General features: G+C 44.7%; 1 long non-coding RNA gene across 1 annotated transcript; it reads left to right on the forward strand.

The window, feature by feature from the left end:
* Positions 1–8507: 8507 nt before the first annotated feature.
* On the forward strand, positions 8508–17382 carry LOC132250179 (uncharacterized). Its single transcript, XR_009461809.1, has 2 exons — positions 8508–9522; positions 11172–17382. It is a non-coding gene; the product is annotated as an uncharacterized LOC132250179 (long non-coding RNA).
* Positions 17383–17812: the final 430 nt, after the last annotated feature.

Below are 17812 nucleotides of genomic sequence, written 5' to 3' on the forward strand. Positions count from 1 at the left end.
AACTATGCAGTCAGACCTCGACAATCAGCATCCACTAAACTTAATAGCAGAGAAAAATTTACACTTTGTAACTACATCCTTGTTGTGAGTAGCTTAATGATGGGACTTGAGTATAATTTAGTATAATCAGAGAAGAAAGCACATTGTCAGTTAATTAAATATGTATTGCAATGCATATTTTTAACACGGGCAATTTTTCAATGTTGCTCTGTTACTGAGGCGTAGATTTGAGAAATATTAACTGTATACTCTTAACATTGCGTGACCAGAATTGTACTCATTAACTTATTACGCACTGTGTTTAAATTTATTGTGTTCTGCCTGCTGATTTGCAGGCTTTCATTGAAAAGCCAAGATTTTCAAGAGTCCCTCAGTTTTTCATGCTTAAAATTAGAGTTTTCACTGGCTTTCACCAGATTTGCATCCAACTGCCCTTCCAGACTCTGAGGCCAGGTATAGACCTTTCACTTTTACTGGTATAAGTGATTGGAATCCAATCTATACCCACATAATCTATTGGCACACTTAGACTGATTTAAAAATGTCAGAACCTGGTCTAAAATTCCCACCCTTCCTTCCCCGGCCATGAAGAGTGAACGTGTGTTCTGTTTGCTACTGATCTGAACTACACCACTTACAGAAAACTGCATAACTTAGATCAATTCTGTCTTGGGCTTTTTGAATGTCTGTACCTAGTTTAAGGTGACAAAGGAAACTAACTTTGTCTTTATAGCTGTCTAGGATGGATATCACCAAATATCTAGTTGTTTCCTGTCATAACAGCAACTGACTATCATAAGCTATCTGTGGGCCAGGGACAGCAGAAGAAGACATGTAATCAGGACACTCAAGCGGAATGAGCGTCAGTTCCAGCAGAGAGAAGGAGTCCTGCTTTTCTGGTGCTGGAAAATCACTGTAAGCAGCTCCCATTACCAAAGCTAAGCAATTACTTCATATGGTCTCCAGCAGCTTTTGAGCACTGAAGCAGAGTGAGTTTTAAACTCAAGTTAAACCTCTCTCCCATGGGTCCAGATAAAGGGGATTATGATTACAGTCCATACTAACTCTTCCAAAAAGTGGTTAAAATTAACATTGAAAGAAAATTGCAATCAAAGACACATGCAGCATCTACCACAGTCACCCATAAAAGTCTAAAGCAAATTGCAGGACATCCTTAACTCTGTAGCCTCCACTTTTCAGTTCTTTGTCCCTTTTTTGCCTACAACCTTGTTTTGGAAATCATCATTCACATAGCTGAGAAGTGTTCAGACTTTGTACCATTATTATGTTTGTGCAAAAGGAGCTTCAAATTGTCAAGCAGAGTTCATCTGATCCTTACTGCTGTACTATCTTTCCACACCTGCTTTCAGCAGATTTAAAACCCCAAGGGCAAATCGTTTCTTAGAACATTCTTCAGAACTTAGTTTCATAGACACCTAAATGACTAGAAATGTGCACAGTAATGGAGGACGAGTTTCCAAAAAGGTGAAAGATGCTTCAAAGCCCATATGGTCTATTGGGGAAAAGCATATCACTTCTGTAGCCACCAGCACACAAAGAAGCACACATCAGCACACACCCTAGGTATCCATTTACAGCTGTGTTGACTACATGTAGCCTCTGGGGTGAGTCCACAGAGCAAGGCTTAAATTTATACCCTTGACCCTATAGCAAGATGCCAGAACTATTTGAGTGCAGTACTCACTGCCCATTTGTATCAGGTTTATGAAATCATAAAAGAGGTAGTTCCTCTTTATCAAAATACAGACTCACCCACCTAAAATCCCTTCATTTAGTTACATGAAACCAAACCAGATTATATGATTTCATGTCCAGACAATTCTACTCAATGGGTGCATCTACATGTTGCCCTACGGGAATATAGCAATGTGCTACATCACTGTGCTGCATGCTATGGTGATGTAGTGATCACATGGGTCTACATGTGATTGGCAGCTACGTCACCGTACTGGTGCACTCCTCCACTATAGCATGCCACTACAGCGACATTGCTGGGAAATTTACCCATGTGCAGTGTGCATAGCACAGTAACAGCCCATACTGCACTGCCAAAAGGAAGTACTAAAGCACGGCAACGTGTAGATCTACCCAGTAAGACATGTTAATACAAGTCTTTCCACTAGTCAGTTTACCATTACTCACTAGTTTTGTGTTCATTTACTGAAGTATAATGTACAACGTGCCAGAGCTATCTTGCATGTCTCATATGGAGAACAACTGTGATATGGCGCCACTTTTATCCAAACCTTAGAATCTCATTTTCAGGGTGAATACAATGTTCTTGCTCTTGCTGAGCTAAAGATTCTGTTTGATCCCTTATAAAGCTCTTTGGTTGGAAACTTAGCAAGTCTTTATTTTTAAAAGACAGCCAACTTGGGAAGGGATAGAGTTCAAAAGTTAGCCATTTAAATTGAATTCATAGATCTTACGACTGCTTCAGCCCCAGGGCTGACAAACAATAGCTGGGCTTCTTGTGGCTCATGAGAAGGACAGGCTATAGCATCTGTGAACCACACTCCTGTACTCCCTAGATTCTAGGCTGTTCCATGGACAAGAGAGGCCTTATGTAATTCTGAGGAATGTCCAAATTGCATAAGCCCATCCCTAACTGCTAGTGAGCAAAAATAGTCCTGATATACCCATCCTTCTTTCAATCATACCTCTGGTGTGTCATCTATGTCATGGCATCCTAGGAATCCTTGGAAGACTAGCTGTGACAGTCTTTCCCAGTTCTTGCACTGGAGGAATTCTCTGACAGTTGGAATCAAGGCTTTTAGAACCACTTTGCAACACCCTGGGCTCCTTACACGGTTTAAAGGGGGAAGAACAAGATTGAGAATCCCTGCCCCGCCATGGAGGGAGCCGCAGTGACGGTGAGTAGGTCAGTGCACGTAGGGTCCGGGACTGGATGGGACCTCAGCAGCTGCATGAGGCAGCGCAGGTCCCCAACCCTGCACAAGGCAGGAGCTGGGCCATCGGTACACGGATCAGTGCACAGGGCTGTAGAGCTGATGGGTTGCCGCTGCTGCATGAGGCAGTGCAGGTTCCTAACCCTGCCCTAGGCAGGTGCTCCCTTCAGTGCACAGGGTGGTGCATGGGGGGTGAGAGAGGGCAGAAAGGCCTCAGTGGCTGCACAAGGCAGTTTGAGTCTTCCTGTTGTGAGAAGTAACTGGATGGGTCAGCCACCCCTGTGGGGGAGAACACTGGGAGTTGTGAATTACCCAGGAAAAGGGGATTCCCACAGGGGAAAAAGGGCCATCCTCACTGCAGGTGATCAGCGAGAAGCCCCTGAGGAGTGGGGACCATTCGCCCTTGAGCACAGAGGGGAGTCTAGGGCCCTTGTTTGATAAGGGTGGTGTCGTGGTTACAGGCCCCTCCTGAGTGACCATGGAAGGGTAATGATGTTCTATTAGGTAACGGGATCTTTCCCTGCTTTGCCATTTCTTCTTTGGGCACAACTGCTGTGCTGTTGTGGTCTGGTTCCTTACACCATTGGGATTCCTGTTGTACTGTAAAGGATTATAAGCTGTTTTATATCTGAACTCATTGTATGGGTTATCTGTATATATGTGTATCTCATTTGGTGTAACTTTATTGTGTATGTTCAATTATTGTCCCATCACTGCCAAATATTCCTTTCATTGAACAGGGCTCAAGGCTGCAGACTAATTGGAAGGCCGTAGAGGGTTAGGCCTGTACCTGAGTTCAAGGTTAAAAAAAGATGTTGCCTATGTAAATCTATATCTGTAAATAGTGTGTGTGTGTGTGTGTGTGTAACAGCTGCAAAGACTTGCTTGGCTGCAAACTGAGTGGGTGAGCTGTGCCAAAGGACTTTGCAAGAAAGGCGGCAAAAAGCTTGCAGAGGGTGAAATAGCTGTTCCAAAGAGAGGGTATGCTGTGCACAATGCATGCTTTTTCTGGAGCATTTGAACTGTGACCAGAGCCACCATTGCAAACCCCAGGCTCTGCTTGGCTCCTATGGAGCCATAAAAAGCTGAGGAAGGGGAAAAGCAGCAGGGAGAGAAGCTGGAGGAGAGCAACACCAGCCCAGAAAGAGGGGGCAGAGACTCAGCCCCCTCCTGCCCCCCGCCCTCCCCCTGGCAGAGGAAACAGCCCCGGCCTTACTGTGGAGCTAACTTCAGGACAGAGGAGAGCCCGAGTCATCCCAGGAGAAGCTGATTGTGGACCCAGGCTGGAGCTGTGCAGTCAGGGACACAGGTACCCAGGAAAAGAGTGGGGAGGGGGTGGTAAACTAGCTGGGAGCCGGGAGAAGCTGCCTGGTTAGGGACTTACAGAGGGAAGTCCTCTGTTTGGGCTGGAAAGTCTTGTACTGCAGGAACAGAGACCTGCAGAGGGAATCCTTTGTCTGCATGTGGAGGTGCTGGGGGAATAGAGACAGCCCAGAGAGGGAGCTGGCTGTGAGACCCCTAAACCTGCATGAGTGTGTGAGGGGGCACTTAACCCCTAGTGTTTGCAGGAGGTGTATTTTTCAGAAGGAAACTAAAGAAAAGAAGCCTATTACCTGCAGTAGATGATCGGAGACTTGTTTTTGCTAAGTTACGAAGAAAGAGCAAGCAGTCCACCTTCCCCAGAGCAACAGAAGGCTTGCCTCTGCCATCTAGTAGTGGATCATAGTTAAAGCTGTATTGCCATTTATTGTTATGGGAAGGGGAGTGTGACCAGAGGTAAATCAAACTGGGTTATGGGGGGAAAACTGTGTTAAAGTGTTATAACCAGGTGAATGTAATCGTATAGGTTTTTATGCAAGTGGGACCACCCAATGTGGTGGAATTATACATCTATTGTTGCAGTTGTAAATTCTATTCACATGGTTGGTTTTATTATTAACTATTGTTGATATTATGTATATATTTCTTCTCTTGATTAATCATTTCTGCCCGTATTTAGTTGTGTATAATAAAGAAACCCATTTGTTTTTTGGACTTAAAGTAAATTCTTGGGCAGCGAGGGTGAGAGAGACATGTCTCCATGGGACACCTGTCAGCAGATCTGACTGAGGGGTTTCCCAGGGCTACTGGCAACCTGAGGATCCAGAATCTGGCAAATCGCCCGGCCTAACATGCCAGCGAAGGTTATATATATGTATACGTATGTGTGTGTATGTTTATATATGTATAAAACTTATAACCATGAACTTACATTATATATATATTAAAAGCTGTGTTATCTGGCACTTTACCATCCTGAATGCTCTATTAACCAGCATCTGTTGTTTACGGCAGTGGATCGATGCAGCAAAAGTGAAAAGGAAGTCCTACCATGGTACTTCCAGTTTTGCTGAGTCCCACTTCTTCCTTGAGGACCACAGCCCAGGGCAAAGCAGCCTGCATGGGCCCCCCCTCCCTGTCCCCTGGCATGCTGACACCAGGAACTGAAAGCCCTGGTGCACTGGCAAGGACACCTCCAAGTTCATTGTTATATCCACGATGATCCAGAGGAGGAGGCGACTAGTGCTCGTCATAGGAGACTCCATCCTGAGAGGTACGGAAGGACCCATCTGTTGCCAGGACCCCTCGGCACGAGAGGTATGCTGCCTCCCTGGAGCAAAGATTCGGGATGTGACGGAGGTAATCCAGGCCAGGATCAAGCCCACCGATTATTACCCCATGGTCCTAGTCCATGTGGGTACTAATGATGCGGCCAGGAGAACCCCCGATCACCTGATGGCGGACTACAGTGCTCTGGGTGGCGTGCTGAAGGAGTTCGGTGCCCAGGTGGTTTTCTCTTCCATCCTACCAGTGACCGGACGAGGAAGACGGCAGGAGAACTGCATCAGAGAGACCAACTGGCGGCTTCGGCAGTGGTGTCTCGAGGCAGGCTTCGGCTTCCTGGACAATGACCCGCACATCACGACGAGGGACATGCTCAGCTGGGATGGGCTTCACCTGTCCCCCAAAGGTAAGCATGTGTTCTCTACTAGGTTGGCGGAGCTCCTCCGGCGGGCTTTAAACTAGGCTCGTCGGGGGGAGGGGAGTACGAGGGCAGGGGAAGCTGTGGACCACCAAACCATGTGGCACCCACAAGGACAGCCCAGCCTGAAGAAGGAGAACACTGGAAACCTGAAAGCCATGGGGAGGCCAGCACTACAGAACAGGTAAGAAACAAGAAGGTAAGAAACAATGGGCCCCATGGGACTGGGAGCGGGGGGGCAGCAAAGGCACCAATCGCAGGGCTCAAGTGCCTATATACTAATGCTAGGAGCATGGGGAACAAGCAGGATGAACTAGCGCTCCTGCTTGCACTAAACACCTATGACTTAGTGGGGATAACGGAGACCTGGTGGGATTCATCCCATGACTGGGTGGTACATATTGAGGGCTATAGATTGTATAGAAAGGACAGGTCGGGGAAGAAAGGGGGGGGGGTTGCACTTTATGTCAGTGAGCAATATACATCAACCCTCATCAAAACAGAAACCGAGGTTGAGGAAGTAGAAGGATTGTGGGTTAGGCTACATGGGGGGCAAGGAGAAAGGGATTTGGTGGTAGGGGTCTGCTACAGACCCCCACACCAAGGGGAAGAAATAGATGCGGGGCTCCTGAGGCAACTCTCGGAGACCATAAAAGCTAAAGAGGCGGTAGTCATGGGGGACCTAAACTACCCGGACATCTGCTGGGAGACGCAGACAGCAAGGTCCCATCGCTCACGCAGGTTTCTAACCTGTGTACAGGACCTCCACCTGACACAGGAGGTGCATGGTCCCACTAGGGGGAATGCCATACTGGATCTGGTATTGGCAACAGGAGATGACATGATAGGGGACCTCCAGATCGGTAGCTATCTGGGAGACAGTGATCACCTTATATTAGAATTCAACATAAGACGGCGAGTGGGTAAGGTAACTAGTAGGGTGAAAGTGCTAGACTTTAGGAAAGCTGATCTCAATGCACTCAGGCGATTAGTCAAGGAAGCACTGCAGAGTAGGAGTTTTGATGGGATGGGAGCCCAAGAAGGGTGGCTGTGCCTAAAGGAAACGATCCTTCGGGCACAAAGCATGATGATCCCCGAGCGAGGCAAAAGAGGGAAAGGGGCCAGGAAGCTTCCATGGCTGACCAGAGAAATCCAGAGCAGCCTAAGGGCCAAAAGGGGAGCACATAAAAAGTGGAAACAGGGTGAGATCACTAAAGATGAATATACCTCCTCTGCTCGTACTTGTAGGGAGGCAGTTAGGCGGGCCAAGGCTACCATGGAGCTGAGGATGGCAACCCAAGTAAAGGACAACAAGAAATTGTTTTTTAGATATATTGGGAGTAAAAGGAAGGCCCAGGGAGGAATAGGACCGCTGCTAAATGGGCAGAAACAATTGGTGACAGACAGGGGGGACAAGGCTGAACTCCTCAACAAGTTCTTTGCCTCAGTGTTCCTAAGCGAGGGACACGACAAGTCTCTCACTGGGGTTGTAGAGAGGCAGCAGCAAGGCGCCAGACTTCCATACGTAGATCCTGAGGTGGTGCAGAGTCACTTGGAAGAACTGGATGCCTTTAAGTCAGCAGGCCCGGATGGGCTCCATCCGAGGGTGCTGAAGGCACTGGCCGACATCATTGCAGAGCCACTGGCGGGAATATTCGAACGCTCGTGGCGCACGGGCCAAATCCCAGAAGACTGGAAAAGGGCTAACGTGGTCCCCATTTTCAAAAAGGGGAGGAAGGAGGACCCGGGCAATTATAGGCTGGTCAGTCTCACCTCCATCCTTGGTAAAGTCTTTGAAAAAATTATCAAGGCTCACATTTGTGAGAGCCCGGCAGGGCAAATTATGCTGAAGGGAAACCAGCATGGGTTTGTGGCGGGCAGATCGTGCCTGACCAACCTAGTCTCTTTCTATGACCAGGTTACGAAACGCCTGGACACAGGAGGAGGGGTGGATGTCGTATACTTAGACTTCAGGAAGGCCTTCGATACTGTATCCCACCCCATACTGGTGAACAAGTTAAGAGGCTGTGATGTGGATGACTGCACGGTCCGGTGGGTGGCAAATTGGCTAGAGGGTCGCACCCAAACAGTCGTGGTAGATGGGTCGGTCTCGACCTGGAAGGGTGTGGACAGTGGGGTCCCACAGGGCTCGGTCCTTGGACCGATACTCTTTAATGTCTTCATCAGCGACTTGGACGAGGGAGTCAAATGTACTCTGTCCAAGTTTGCAGACGACACAAAGCTATGGGGAGAAGTGGATACGCTGGAGGGCAGGGAACAGCTGCAAGCAGACCTGGATAGGTTGCACAAGTGGGCAGAAAACAACAGGATGCAGTTCAACAAGGAGAAATGCAAAGTGCTGCACCTAGGGAGGAAAAATGTCCAGCACACCTACAGCCTAGGGAATGACCTGCTGGGTGGCACAGAGGTGGAAAGGGATCTTGGAGTCCTAGTGGACTCCAAGATGAACATGAGCCGGCAGTGTGATGAAGCCATCAGAAAAGCCAATGGCACTTTATCGTGCATCAGCAGATGCATGACGAATAGGTCCAGGGAGGTGATACTTCCCTTCTATAGGGCGTTGGTCAGACCGCAGTTGGAGTACTGCGTGCAATTCTGGGCGCCACACTTCAAGAAGGACGCGGATAACCTGGAGAGGGTACAGAGAAGGGCAACTCGTATGGTCAAGGGCCTGCAGACCAAGCCCTACGAGGAGAGACTAGAGAAACTGGACCTTTTCAGCCTCCGCAAGAGAAGGTTGAGAGGCGACCTTGTGGCTGCCTTTAAGTTCATCACAGGGGCACAGAAGGGAATTGGTGAGGATTTATTCACCAAGGCGCCCCCGGGGGTTACAAGAAACAAGGGCCACAAGCTAGCAGAGAGCAGATTTAGACTGGACATTAGGAAGAACTTCTTCACAGTTCGAGTGGCCAGGGTCTGGAATGGGCTCCCAAGGGAGGTGGTGCTCTCCCCTACCCTGGGGGTCTTCAAGAGGAGGTTAGACGAGTATCTAGCTGGGGTCATCCAGACCCAGCACTCTTTCCTGCTTATGCAGGGGGTTGGACTTGATGATCTATTGAGGTCCCTTCCGACCCTAACATCTATGAAACTATGAAACTATGAAGTTTTATATTATGTTGTATCATTACACCTGTAAATAGTTAAATATCACTGGGTGTTCTCCGTCTCTGTTCTGCTCTGCTCTATAGGAAAAAGAGGTGAGCTGGCCTACAGCTAGGCAGCCATGCTCCCACAGCGTACATGCACCCACTGACATCCCTTCAAATGGAGAGTGGGTCACTTCCACGTATCACCCGGGTTACATTCAGTTCAGATTCTACCACTTCCCCTGGGAGACAATTCCCTGAATTTATCAGATATCACTGCTTCCTAATATTACCCTACATTTCCCTTATTATTAATCATAAATCATTTCCCACTTTATTTAAAAAAATCAAGCTGCAGTATTGACTGTTTTCTTACCATATGTCCCAAGGTGTCAACATTTCTGAAGCATATTGCTAGGAAAGAAGCACAGTAGTTTCTGTGATCTTGAGTCCTTTTCTGCTGGTATGTTTGTTTCATTCATTACCATATAAAAATGTATCTTTTTATTAACTAGACTGATGGAACTTCAGATAAATTTGGCAGCCTGACATCCATCAGAAGCAGCATGAATAACAGTGATACACAAGAACCTAAATATAAAAAAGAAATCTGAGCAAGTGTGGAAGAAAGGCAAAGGAAAATAAAGGTCTTAATTTGCAATCCAATCCAGGCATGCTGCCTCCAAGGGACTTAATTATGTTAGCCACAAAGCTCTTATTACAAGAAATGATTTATAAAAGCTGTAAGATTTCTGGCACTTTGGATTCTGTTGCTGCATTGAATTTACCATTAAAAGAGAGTTTGAAATCTGGTCGGGCTTCTGCATGCGGATGGAAGGGGAATCATAAAAGGCACTGCAAAGGCAGAGTGACAAAGTGTGACAGTGAAAGATTTCAATTCATTATAGATGCATCTGTTTTGTGGGAGGGCGGAAGACTCATAGCCTCATCACATCACCAAGGTGGTTTCAATGATATGCCACATGTTATTGAGATAGAGATAATTTGCCTTCTGTCTAATTAAACTGTGGGTCAAATACTTCCAAGGACTGCACATGGAAAACCCAGGATTATTAATCAAGCAGCTGTAAGCACAGATCAGTGGGACTGTATAGTTTTGAGTAGTTCCAGTTGGCTCCAGTAGGAGTAGGATGGGGGTCTTTCTTGCACAATATTTCTGAGACCTGTCTTGCCTTTATGAATTCTAAAATTGTGGAAAACAGACATAAAGATCAGGTACAGATGTGGAGTCATATGTTCTCAAAGTTCTTGAAGAGAGTTTGATTTGGTGTTAAAAAGAGAAGGACAATTTGTAAGACATAGACTGGATCTTGTTTGAGTTTTCAACATCTCTAGTGACTGGGACTGGTTGGATTGTGGTTTTTTTCTATGATCAATTCAGTTCTATTTCTGCGTATTCATATACCTAGTCAAACAGCAGCACTAATTATACAGAGGTTGTAGAACCTCTGAGGAAGGTAACTGTGAACTCAGTACACAGTTTAGGTCTGTAGAATTTAGAGAGAAAAACGTTGCAGACCAAGGAATGGATTGCTTAGAAAAAGAATGAACCTGGCATAGTTTAGATATGAAGAGAGTAGACTTGATATCATGTCCTGGCAAAAAGAATAAATGAAAAATCAATGTTTCTATGAATGGCAAACAGCCGAAAGTCCTAATGCCTTATAAATCTGGCACAGACCATTTAAAATACAGCCAGGGCCATGTGCTCAGCAAAAGCCATATAGTATCACAGTAAAAAAGGGAAATGTTCTCTTTAACACACATTAATTCTGGCTTGATTTCTTTTGGCTAACTGGGCATCATTAGCATCATGAATTCTTGGAAGCGTTCTTGGAAGAATAATCTGTTTTTGTTTCTAGACAATTGCGCATCTTGAGTGTTTATTATCTTCAGGACAGAAACATGCAGCTGGCGCCCTTATATATATGTTTATATGGAAGATATTAACACTTTAAATAAAATATTTATTAAAGAGACATGTTATAGTGCTTGATGTGTTCTATAGGTTTATTAGCACATGTACTGTTTATGCTTTAAGAGAGGAGAACATGGGCATGAGAAGGAGCTGTTCATTCTTTTTTTTTTCAGGGTTGCAGGCACATTCTGATTTCCCAAAACTTCTACTAGTAACCAGACAGATGGTTGCCAAAGAAGAAATGGGAGTGGAAATTGACCTATATCTCAATGACAACATGATCCAAAGCCAATTGAGACTCAAACTGACATCATCATGCTTTGGACTTTGCCCATAGTTTCTCCAAGGGGGACAGAAGCACCTAAGATTGTAACATGAAGGTCTATTACAAAAATTCTCCATCAGTCAGTAATGTATCATTATGTAATATTTGTTTGCAGTAGGAGCTGAAGCCCATAGCCATGATGACGCCTTTTGGCCTTGGTGCTATACAAGCGTGTTGTTGTCCGTCCTTTGAATTTGAAGATAACCATGACATCACTGGTTGGTTTGGTTTCTGTGAGAACATGAGTGGCTGATCAGACCAATTTGTGCTTTGAATTGTCTATGGCACACTGAGCAAGAAATACTTTGGGTTGCTTGATCAACAGCAGATGTGCTGCTGTTGCAAGATTTATGCTGTTTGTGCTTCTGCTGTGCCTCAGCAGTTCTCCTGCACTCATAGATGGTAGCTCCAGCATGGATGAGGCTTCACCAGGTGGAATGATCACAAGCGAGGTCTCCCCAAGACGTCCGGTCAATGTCGAAACATTTCAAGCATGACTTGAGGGAGACCATGAAATGTTTCTTCTGGCCTCCTTGAGAGTACTTTCCTTCCTTTAGCTTGCTGTAGAAGATCTTCTTTGACAGACGCTCATCTGACATCCTGGTGACATGACCTGCCCATCTTATCTGTGATTTCATCAACAGAATGTGGATGCTTGGAATGCCTGCCCATGTGAGAAGCTCAGTGTCTGAGACCTTGTCTTGCCATCTTATCCTCATCAGTTTCCTTAGACAGCCCATGTGAAGATTGTTCAGCTTCATAGCACGACGTCTGTACATTGTACAGGTTTCACATGCATACATTAGGATTGGCAACACAATGGCTTTGTAGACCTTCAGCTTTGTTTGTTGATTGATGTCTCTGTGCTCCTACACATTTGCACATAGTCTGCTGAAGGCCATGCTTGCTTTGGTAATTCTGGTGTTGGTTTCATCATCAATGTGAACTACATGTGACAGAGTAGTGCCGAGATAAGTGAACTTGTCCACTTCTTGAAGGGTTTGGCCATTCATTGTGATGGTAGGCTCTATGTAAGGCTTTCCTGGCGCAGGCTGGTGCATCACTTCTGTCTTCTTAGTGTTGATTGTGAGACCAAAGTTGTCACAAACGAAAGAGAAATGGTCCATACTCTGCTGCATGTCAGTCTCAGATTTGGCATTCAGGGAACAGCCTGTCTATGGTCACCATGTCTTTTCCTGAAGCCACACTGACTCTTAGGCAGAAGACCTTGTTCAGTGTGTTGCACAAAGTGATTCAGGAGAATTCTGGTGAGGATTTTGCTGGCTGCTGACAGCAAGGAGATGCCCCAGTGGTTATTGCAGGATTCTCTACTGCCTTTCTGCTTGTACAAATGGATGATAGATGCATCCTTGTACTCCTGGGTTATAGTTCCTCGAGCCCACATTGACTGGAAGAGTTCAGTCAGTTTCAGAGCCATGTGTGAGCCTCTGGCCTTGTAGACCTCTGCTGGTATAGCATCTGCTTCAGGTGCTTTGCCATTTCACAGCAGGTTAATTGATTTCACAGTCTCAGTCAGCATTGGAGGATGAGCAAAAGACATGGTAATGTTTACCTGAGGCAGTCAGTCAATTGACTCTTTACTAATAGGTGACTGTTGATTGAGGATGTTGAAGTGTTCTGCCCATCTTTGCAGTATCTTTCCTTTGTCACTGAGCAGTGTGGTGCCATCAACACCCAGTATTGGAGATGTTCCTGATGACTGTGGCCTGTAGATTGTCCTCAGAGCATCATAGAAGTTCTTCATATCACTGCTGCTTGCATAAGACTAAATCTCATCTGCCTTTCTGCTCAACCATTAGTTTTGCACCCCTCTGAGTTTGTGTTGGACAGTCCTCTTGATGATGTTGAAGGCTGCCTTCTTAGATGTTGAAGTGCTGTATTCTAAACAGGCCTTATGGAGCCAATGTTTCTCGTTCAGTAGTCAGTATCGCATTATGTCAGTATCTTTTTCACCAAACCAATCTTGATATTTACATGTGATGGGACCAAGGGTATTGGATGTAGCTGAGTATACAGAGTCTCTGAAGGATGCCCAACTTTCCTTAATGGTATTGAAGTTTACATCAATTGTTACTAGGTGGCTGCACAGTTCTTCAACAATGCCTTTTTTACCTTCTGTTTCATTTTGAAGGCATTGAGCCTTTTGGGTGGTTTTTGTCTTGTGGTCATCTACTAGGATGCATCCAGATACTCAGTTTATACAGAGATACAAGCCTATGAGCTTGTGGTTAGTCCAGCATTCTGCACTTCTCATGGCCCTTTTCACTTGGACATCTTGTCTACCTCTTCTGATGATGCCAATGCTTGGAGTGCAGGTGCATTCAAGACATCTTGTTGTGGTTTGGCAGGTAGAAGACTGTTGATGATGAGGAGGTCATGTTTTGGTGTATTTCCTCAGTAGGAGGAACCCATTGCTGTTGTATTTCCCAAGGCTTTTTTTCCAATGACACCTGGCCATGCCTGGAGATCTGTGCCAGATCTAGCATGAAAGCTTGTCTGCTTTCAGCACTTCTGTGATAGGAGACCCCAGGTCTTCATAAAATTTGCCCTTAATCACATCTGTGTTGGTCATGGTGGGTGCATAAGCATTGATTATAGTTGTATTCTTTTGCCCAGACACTGGGTGTTTCATTAGCACGAGTCTGTCATTCACTCCCTTTGGGAGGTTTGTAAGCTTTCTGACTAGATGTGCTTACATGACAAACCTAACACCAGCTTCACATTGCTCTTCATTACTACAGCCATTCCAGAAGAAGGCGTAGTCAGCTCCTTTTTCAATGAGTTGTCCTTCTTCAGCTAGGCTTGTTTCACTCAGGGCCTCTATCTGAATGTTGAACCAGTTCTCTACCAGAGCTGTTCTTCTCTCTGGTCTATCTGCTGTTGTACAGTTCATTAGCATGCACACATTTGAAGCACTGATGGTAAGTACTGTCACCTTTGTCTTTTTAAATTTTTTATATGATTTTCGATCGCTATAGTGGGATCCCCATCATCTACGGTATGCTCCTTGACCAGAGTTAAGATGAAACAGACAATGTTCATGTTACCTTTTCTAGCCCCTTCCTCATGTTATGGAGATAAGCAATGTGATCCGAACTAGGGCTGCTCAGTCACCCAGGGGGTTGCCAAATTCCACTGCTGCTTCAGTCCAGTGAAAAGCGACCCTGTGCCCTGAGCCACCTGTGTACAGGTCTGCAGCTACAGCTCCCACACCTGCTGCTTTGCTGCTTCCCCAATGCCAAAGGACTTGAGTATCTTTATGGAGGGATATAGATGATGTCATAACTTGTACGTGAGTTGGATTTTAGTGAGGGAAAGTTGCGCAGTTACCCTCACTCTCTTGTCCAGGTCTGTCTGAATCTAGTGGCATGACAGTGTTGAGATGTCTGGAGACAAGTCTCGATGCAGTGGATGTCCATCAGGTCCTTCCGCACTTGAATTGATGCCCTGCACTGTCCACACAGCTCTTGCCATCTGCCCTCGTGGTGTGGGAGATGAGCATATCTGCTTGGCCACCTGATCCACCAGAGAGGACTTTTTAGAGGGAGCCAGGTGTAGCTGTCTACTCTGCTCAACAGTTTGGCCCTGCCCTTCATTTTATTTTGGGGTCAGCTCCCCTAGCCTTTCCCCACTAAGGGGTAACACAAGGCAGCGGGGAGGGGGGCATGCTTTTAGGGCATTCCAGACTTACCTTTACTTAAGGTTTTGTCTTAGTGGAACTTTCTAGGGACTGCTCTTCCATGAGCAGTCCCACAACAGTGACCCCAAATCCCAGTAGGGTACAGTTCTCTGTCATACCCAGGACCATATATACAAATGTATTACAAATGACATTCCCTACCCTGAAGTAGTGCTTACAGTGCATGTGATCTTCACTGCATAAAATACCCCTTCCAGTTTACTTGCCATAAACCAAACCAAACTAAGCATTCCCTCACCATCAATTAATTCCCTAATGTTTCTGTCTTTCCTCATTCATCTGACTTTCAAGATATCCTTTTCTCACTATTCTTTGACCTGCCACTCTTTGAACACTTCATGCAGGTGATACTATTGAGGTTCATACAAATGCAAAGATGGCGCAGGAGGGATAGTTTACACAGAAATGATGTTGCCTTCAGCAGATGATTTATTGAAGTGTCATGGGGATTGAAAGCTTTCAATCTCCCTCCTTCAGAGATATTTTGCTGCATTTCTTTTTTCATATTAAACTAAGTGGAACCCAGCATCCTATTTTAGTAAGTGAATTTTAGTCTGTATGAAAGGAACTAGATTAACAACCCTTGAAACTAAGATCCTGTAGCTATTTACGGATCTCAATATGGGCAGCCAGTATGCCAATTCACTGCAGGACAATGTTCCTTAATTTTGAGCTGGAAGGCGCATCTGCAGAATATGAAAAGATAGTTCATTTTCTGTAAGGGAAGAAATGTATATAGATTACTGACTGTTTAACAGTTTTTAAACTATATGCAGTTTGCACAAAAGGCCCATGGCATTATTAACACGATTGTATTAATAAATAGCATTTGAATGATAATTAAATCAAAGGTAACACTTTTCATCTGTTGCTCTCAAAGAACTTTAGTGAGGAAGGAAAATTATCATCATTCCCATTTCACATATGGGAAACCTAAAATTCAGGGGTATTGTGCCTAGTATCACACAAAAGCAGGATCAGTGGCAAAGCTGGGAAAAAAATCCAGATTTCCACATTCTAAATCTTAATCATAACTGTCCATAATCTTAATATAACTCATAATCTTAATCATAACTGTCCATTTTGGGAATATGCCTCTCTCAGTTTAGGCAGAATTCTTTGTTTAACAAATAATAAGAAAATCAGAGCTGAAATTCACTTGAAACCTTATTGTAAAATTAGGTATATTTTAAAAATTCAGCACAAGGAAAAGTCACCTCAGTCACCACTAAGACAAGGACCTATGCTTAAGCTTACTTATTAAGAGTTAGTATATTGACTTCAGTAAGAATGTTGTTCGTAAGTCTTTAGACTCTAGTGCTCTCCTCCTTTGGGTTTACTATTGTAAAATTTTATTCTTTCATGCTTCAGAAGGCAGAGCAGGATGGTACCTTAGCAACTAACTGTTTCACAGATTTAATAGTCAACAGCTTATTTCATCAGACAGTATCAGATATCAAACTGTAGCAGTGGTGCCCAAACTTTCTGGGCTGTGGGCTGAGTGAGTGGTGTGGCGTCAATCCAGAGGCTCAATCTACAAATGGGATCTGTCCATGGGCCCAATCTAGCATGGGGTCGACATGCAGATGCAATCTGGTGTGTGGCCCAAGCCCCTTACACCAGATTATGTCCTGGCTTTGCACATGCCACATACCCTTGTCCTGGGCCTGTTCATGCTTGATTGGGCCCACTGCCCTGGCCCCGTATGCTGGCCTGATCCAGCACATGGGGACATGTCATCTGCCTCATGGGGCTTGGAAATTTTAATTGCTACTACTACCCTGCTGCCAAATTTATGGACCTGTGGGGAGTCCTGCAGGCTGCTTGATATGGCTTCTCAGGCCAGATCTAGCTTGCAGGCCAGAGGCTGAGCATCACTGAGCCATGATTGTTGTCTATGAAAGCTCAAGCCCATCTGAATCAGTTAGTTTCTAAGGTGTCACCATGCCTTGCCCTGCCTTCTGCCTGACTTCAGAATAACACAGCTAACCACCCCTTTGCTTCATACAAACCAAACTTCATATTTTGTATTTCCCCCCTCCTCCTGTGGAGGGGGGAATTGTGGACATCTGAGAAATTGTTTGAGAAATTTGTAATTACATAAAATTACTTTGTAATTTTATCTATGTGACATATAATGTTTCAATGTATTATGTTTTCTTATCTAGAAGTACATCTATCTTCAAATTATTAACATAAATGATCAGTTTCCCCAAAGGTTGGATGGAGTTTTATAAAAGCTTTGTTAAACTGTCTCTTATTTCAAAAGTACATGAGTTTACGAAGGGAATTTATTATTTGTATGCTGCTAATTTGCAAATAAAATGGATTTCTAATTTGACAAGTCCAAGCAAATTGAAAGCCAAGCTTCTGCATAAGTTGACATAAATTTACGAATGTTTCCCAGTGTTCTGTTATGCTAAACAGAAAATGTATTTATAAGTAGAATGTATTAATCAGTGAACAGTGCCTTAATTATGGAAATGGAGGTCATGTTTAAAGCTTAATATGTCACCATAATGCTTTTCATTATAACTCTGTTTCAGTGACTCACTTGTTGAACATTTAACTGTTTTTTTTTTTAATTTAAATGCATTTTATGGACTAATTAGCTGGCATATACTGAATGCTATGCAGTAGTGCAAGAAAATATAGTGGCCGCATCTATACAAGATGCTGACTGCACAGTCATTACTGCACAGTCATTTAGTACTTGTTTATACAAGTATGCAATTATGCTACTGCCCAGTTTATACAAGTACTAAATG

This window comes from Alligator mississippiensis, chromosome 4, assembly GCF_030867095.1.
Source record: "Alligator mississippiensis isolate rAllMis1 chromosome 4, rAllMis1, whole genome shotgun sequence".
Taxonomy (NCBI): Eukaryota; Metazoa; Chordata; order Crocodylia; family Alligatoridae; genus Alligator; species Alligator mississippiensis.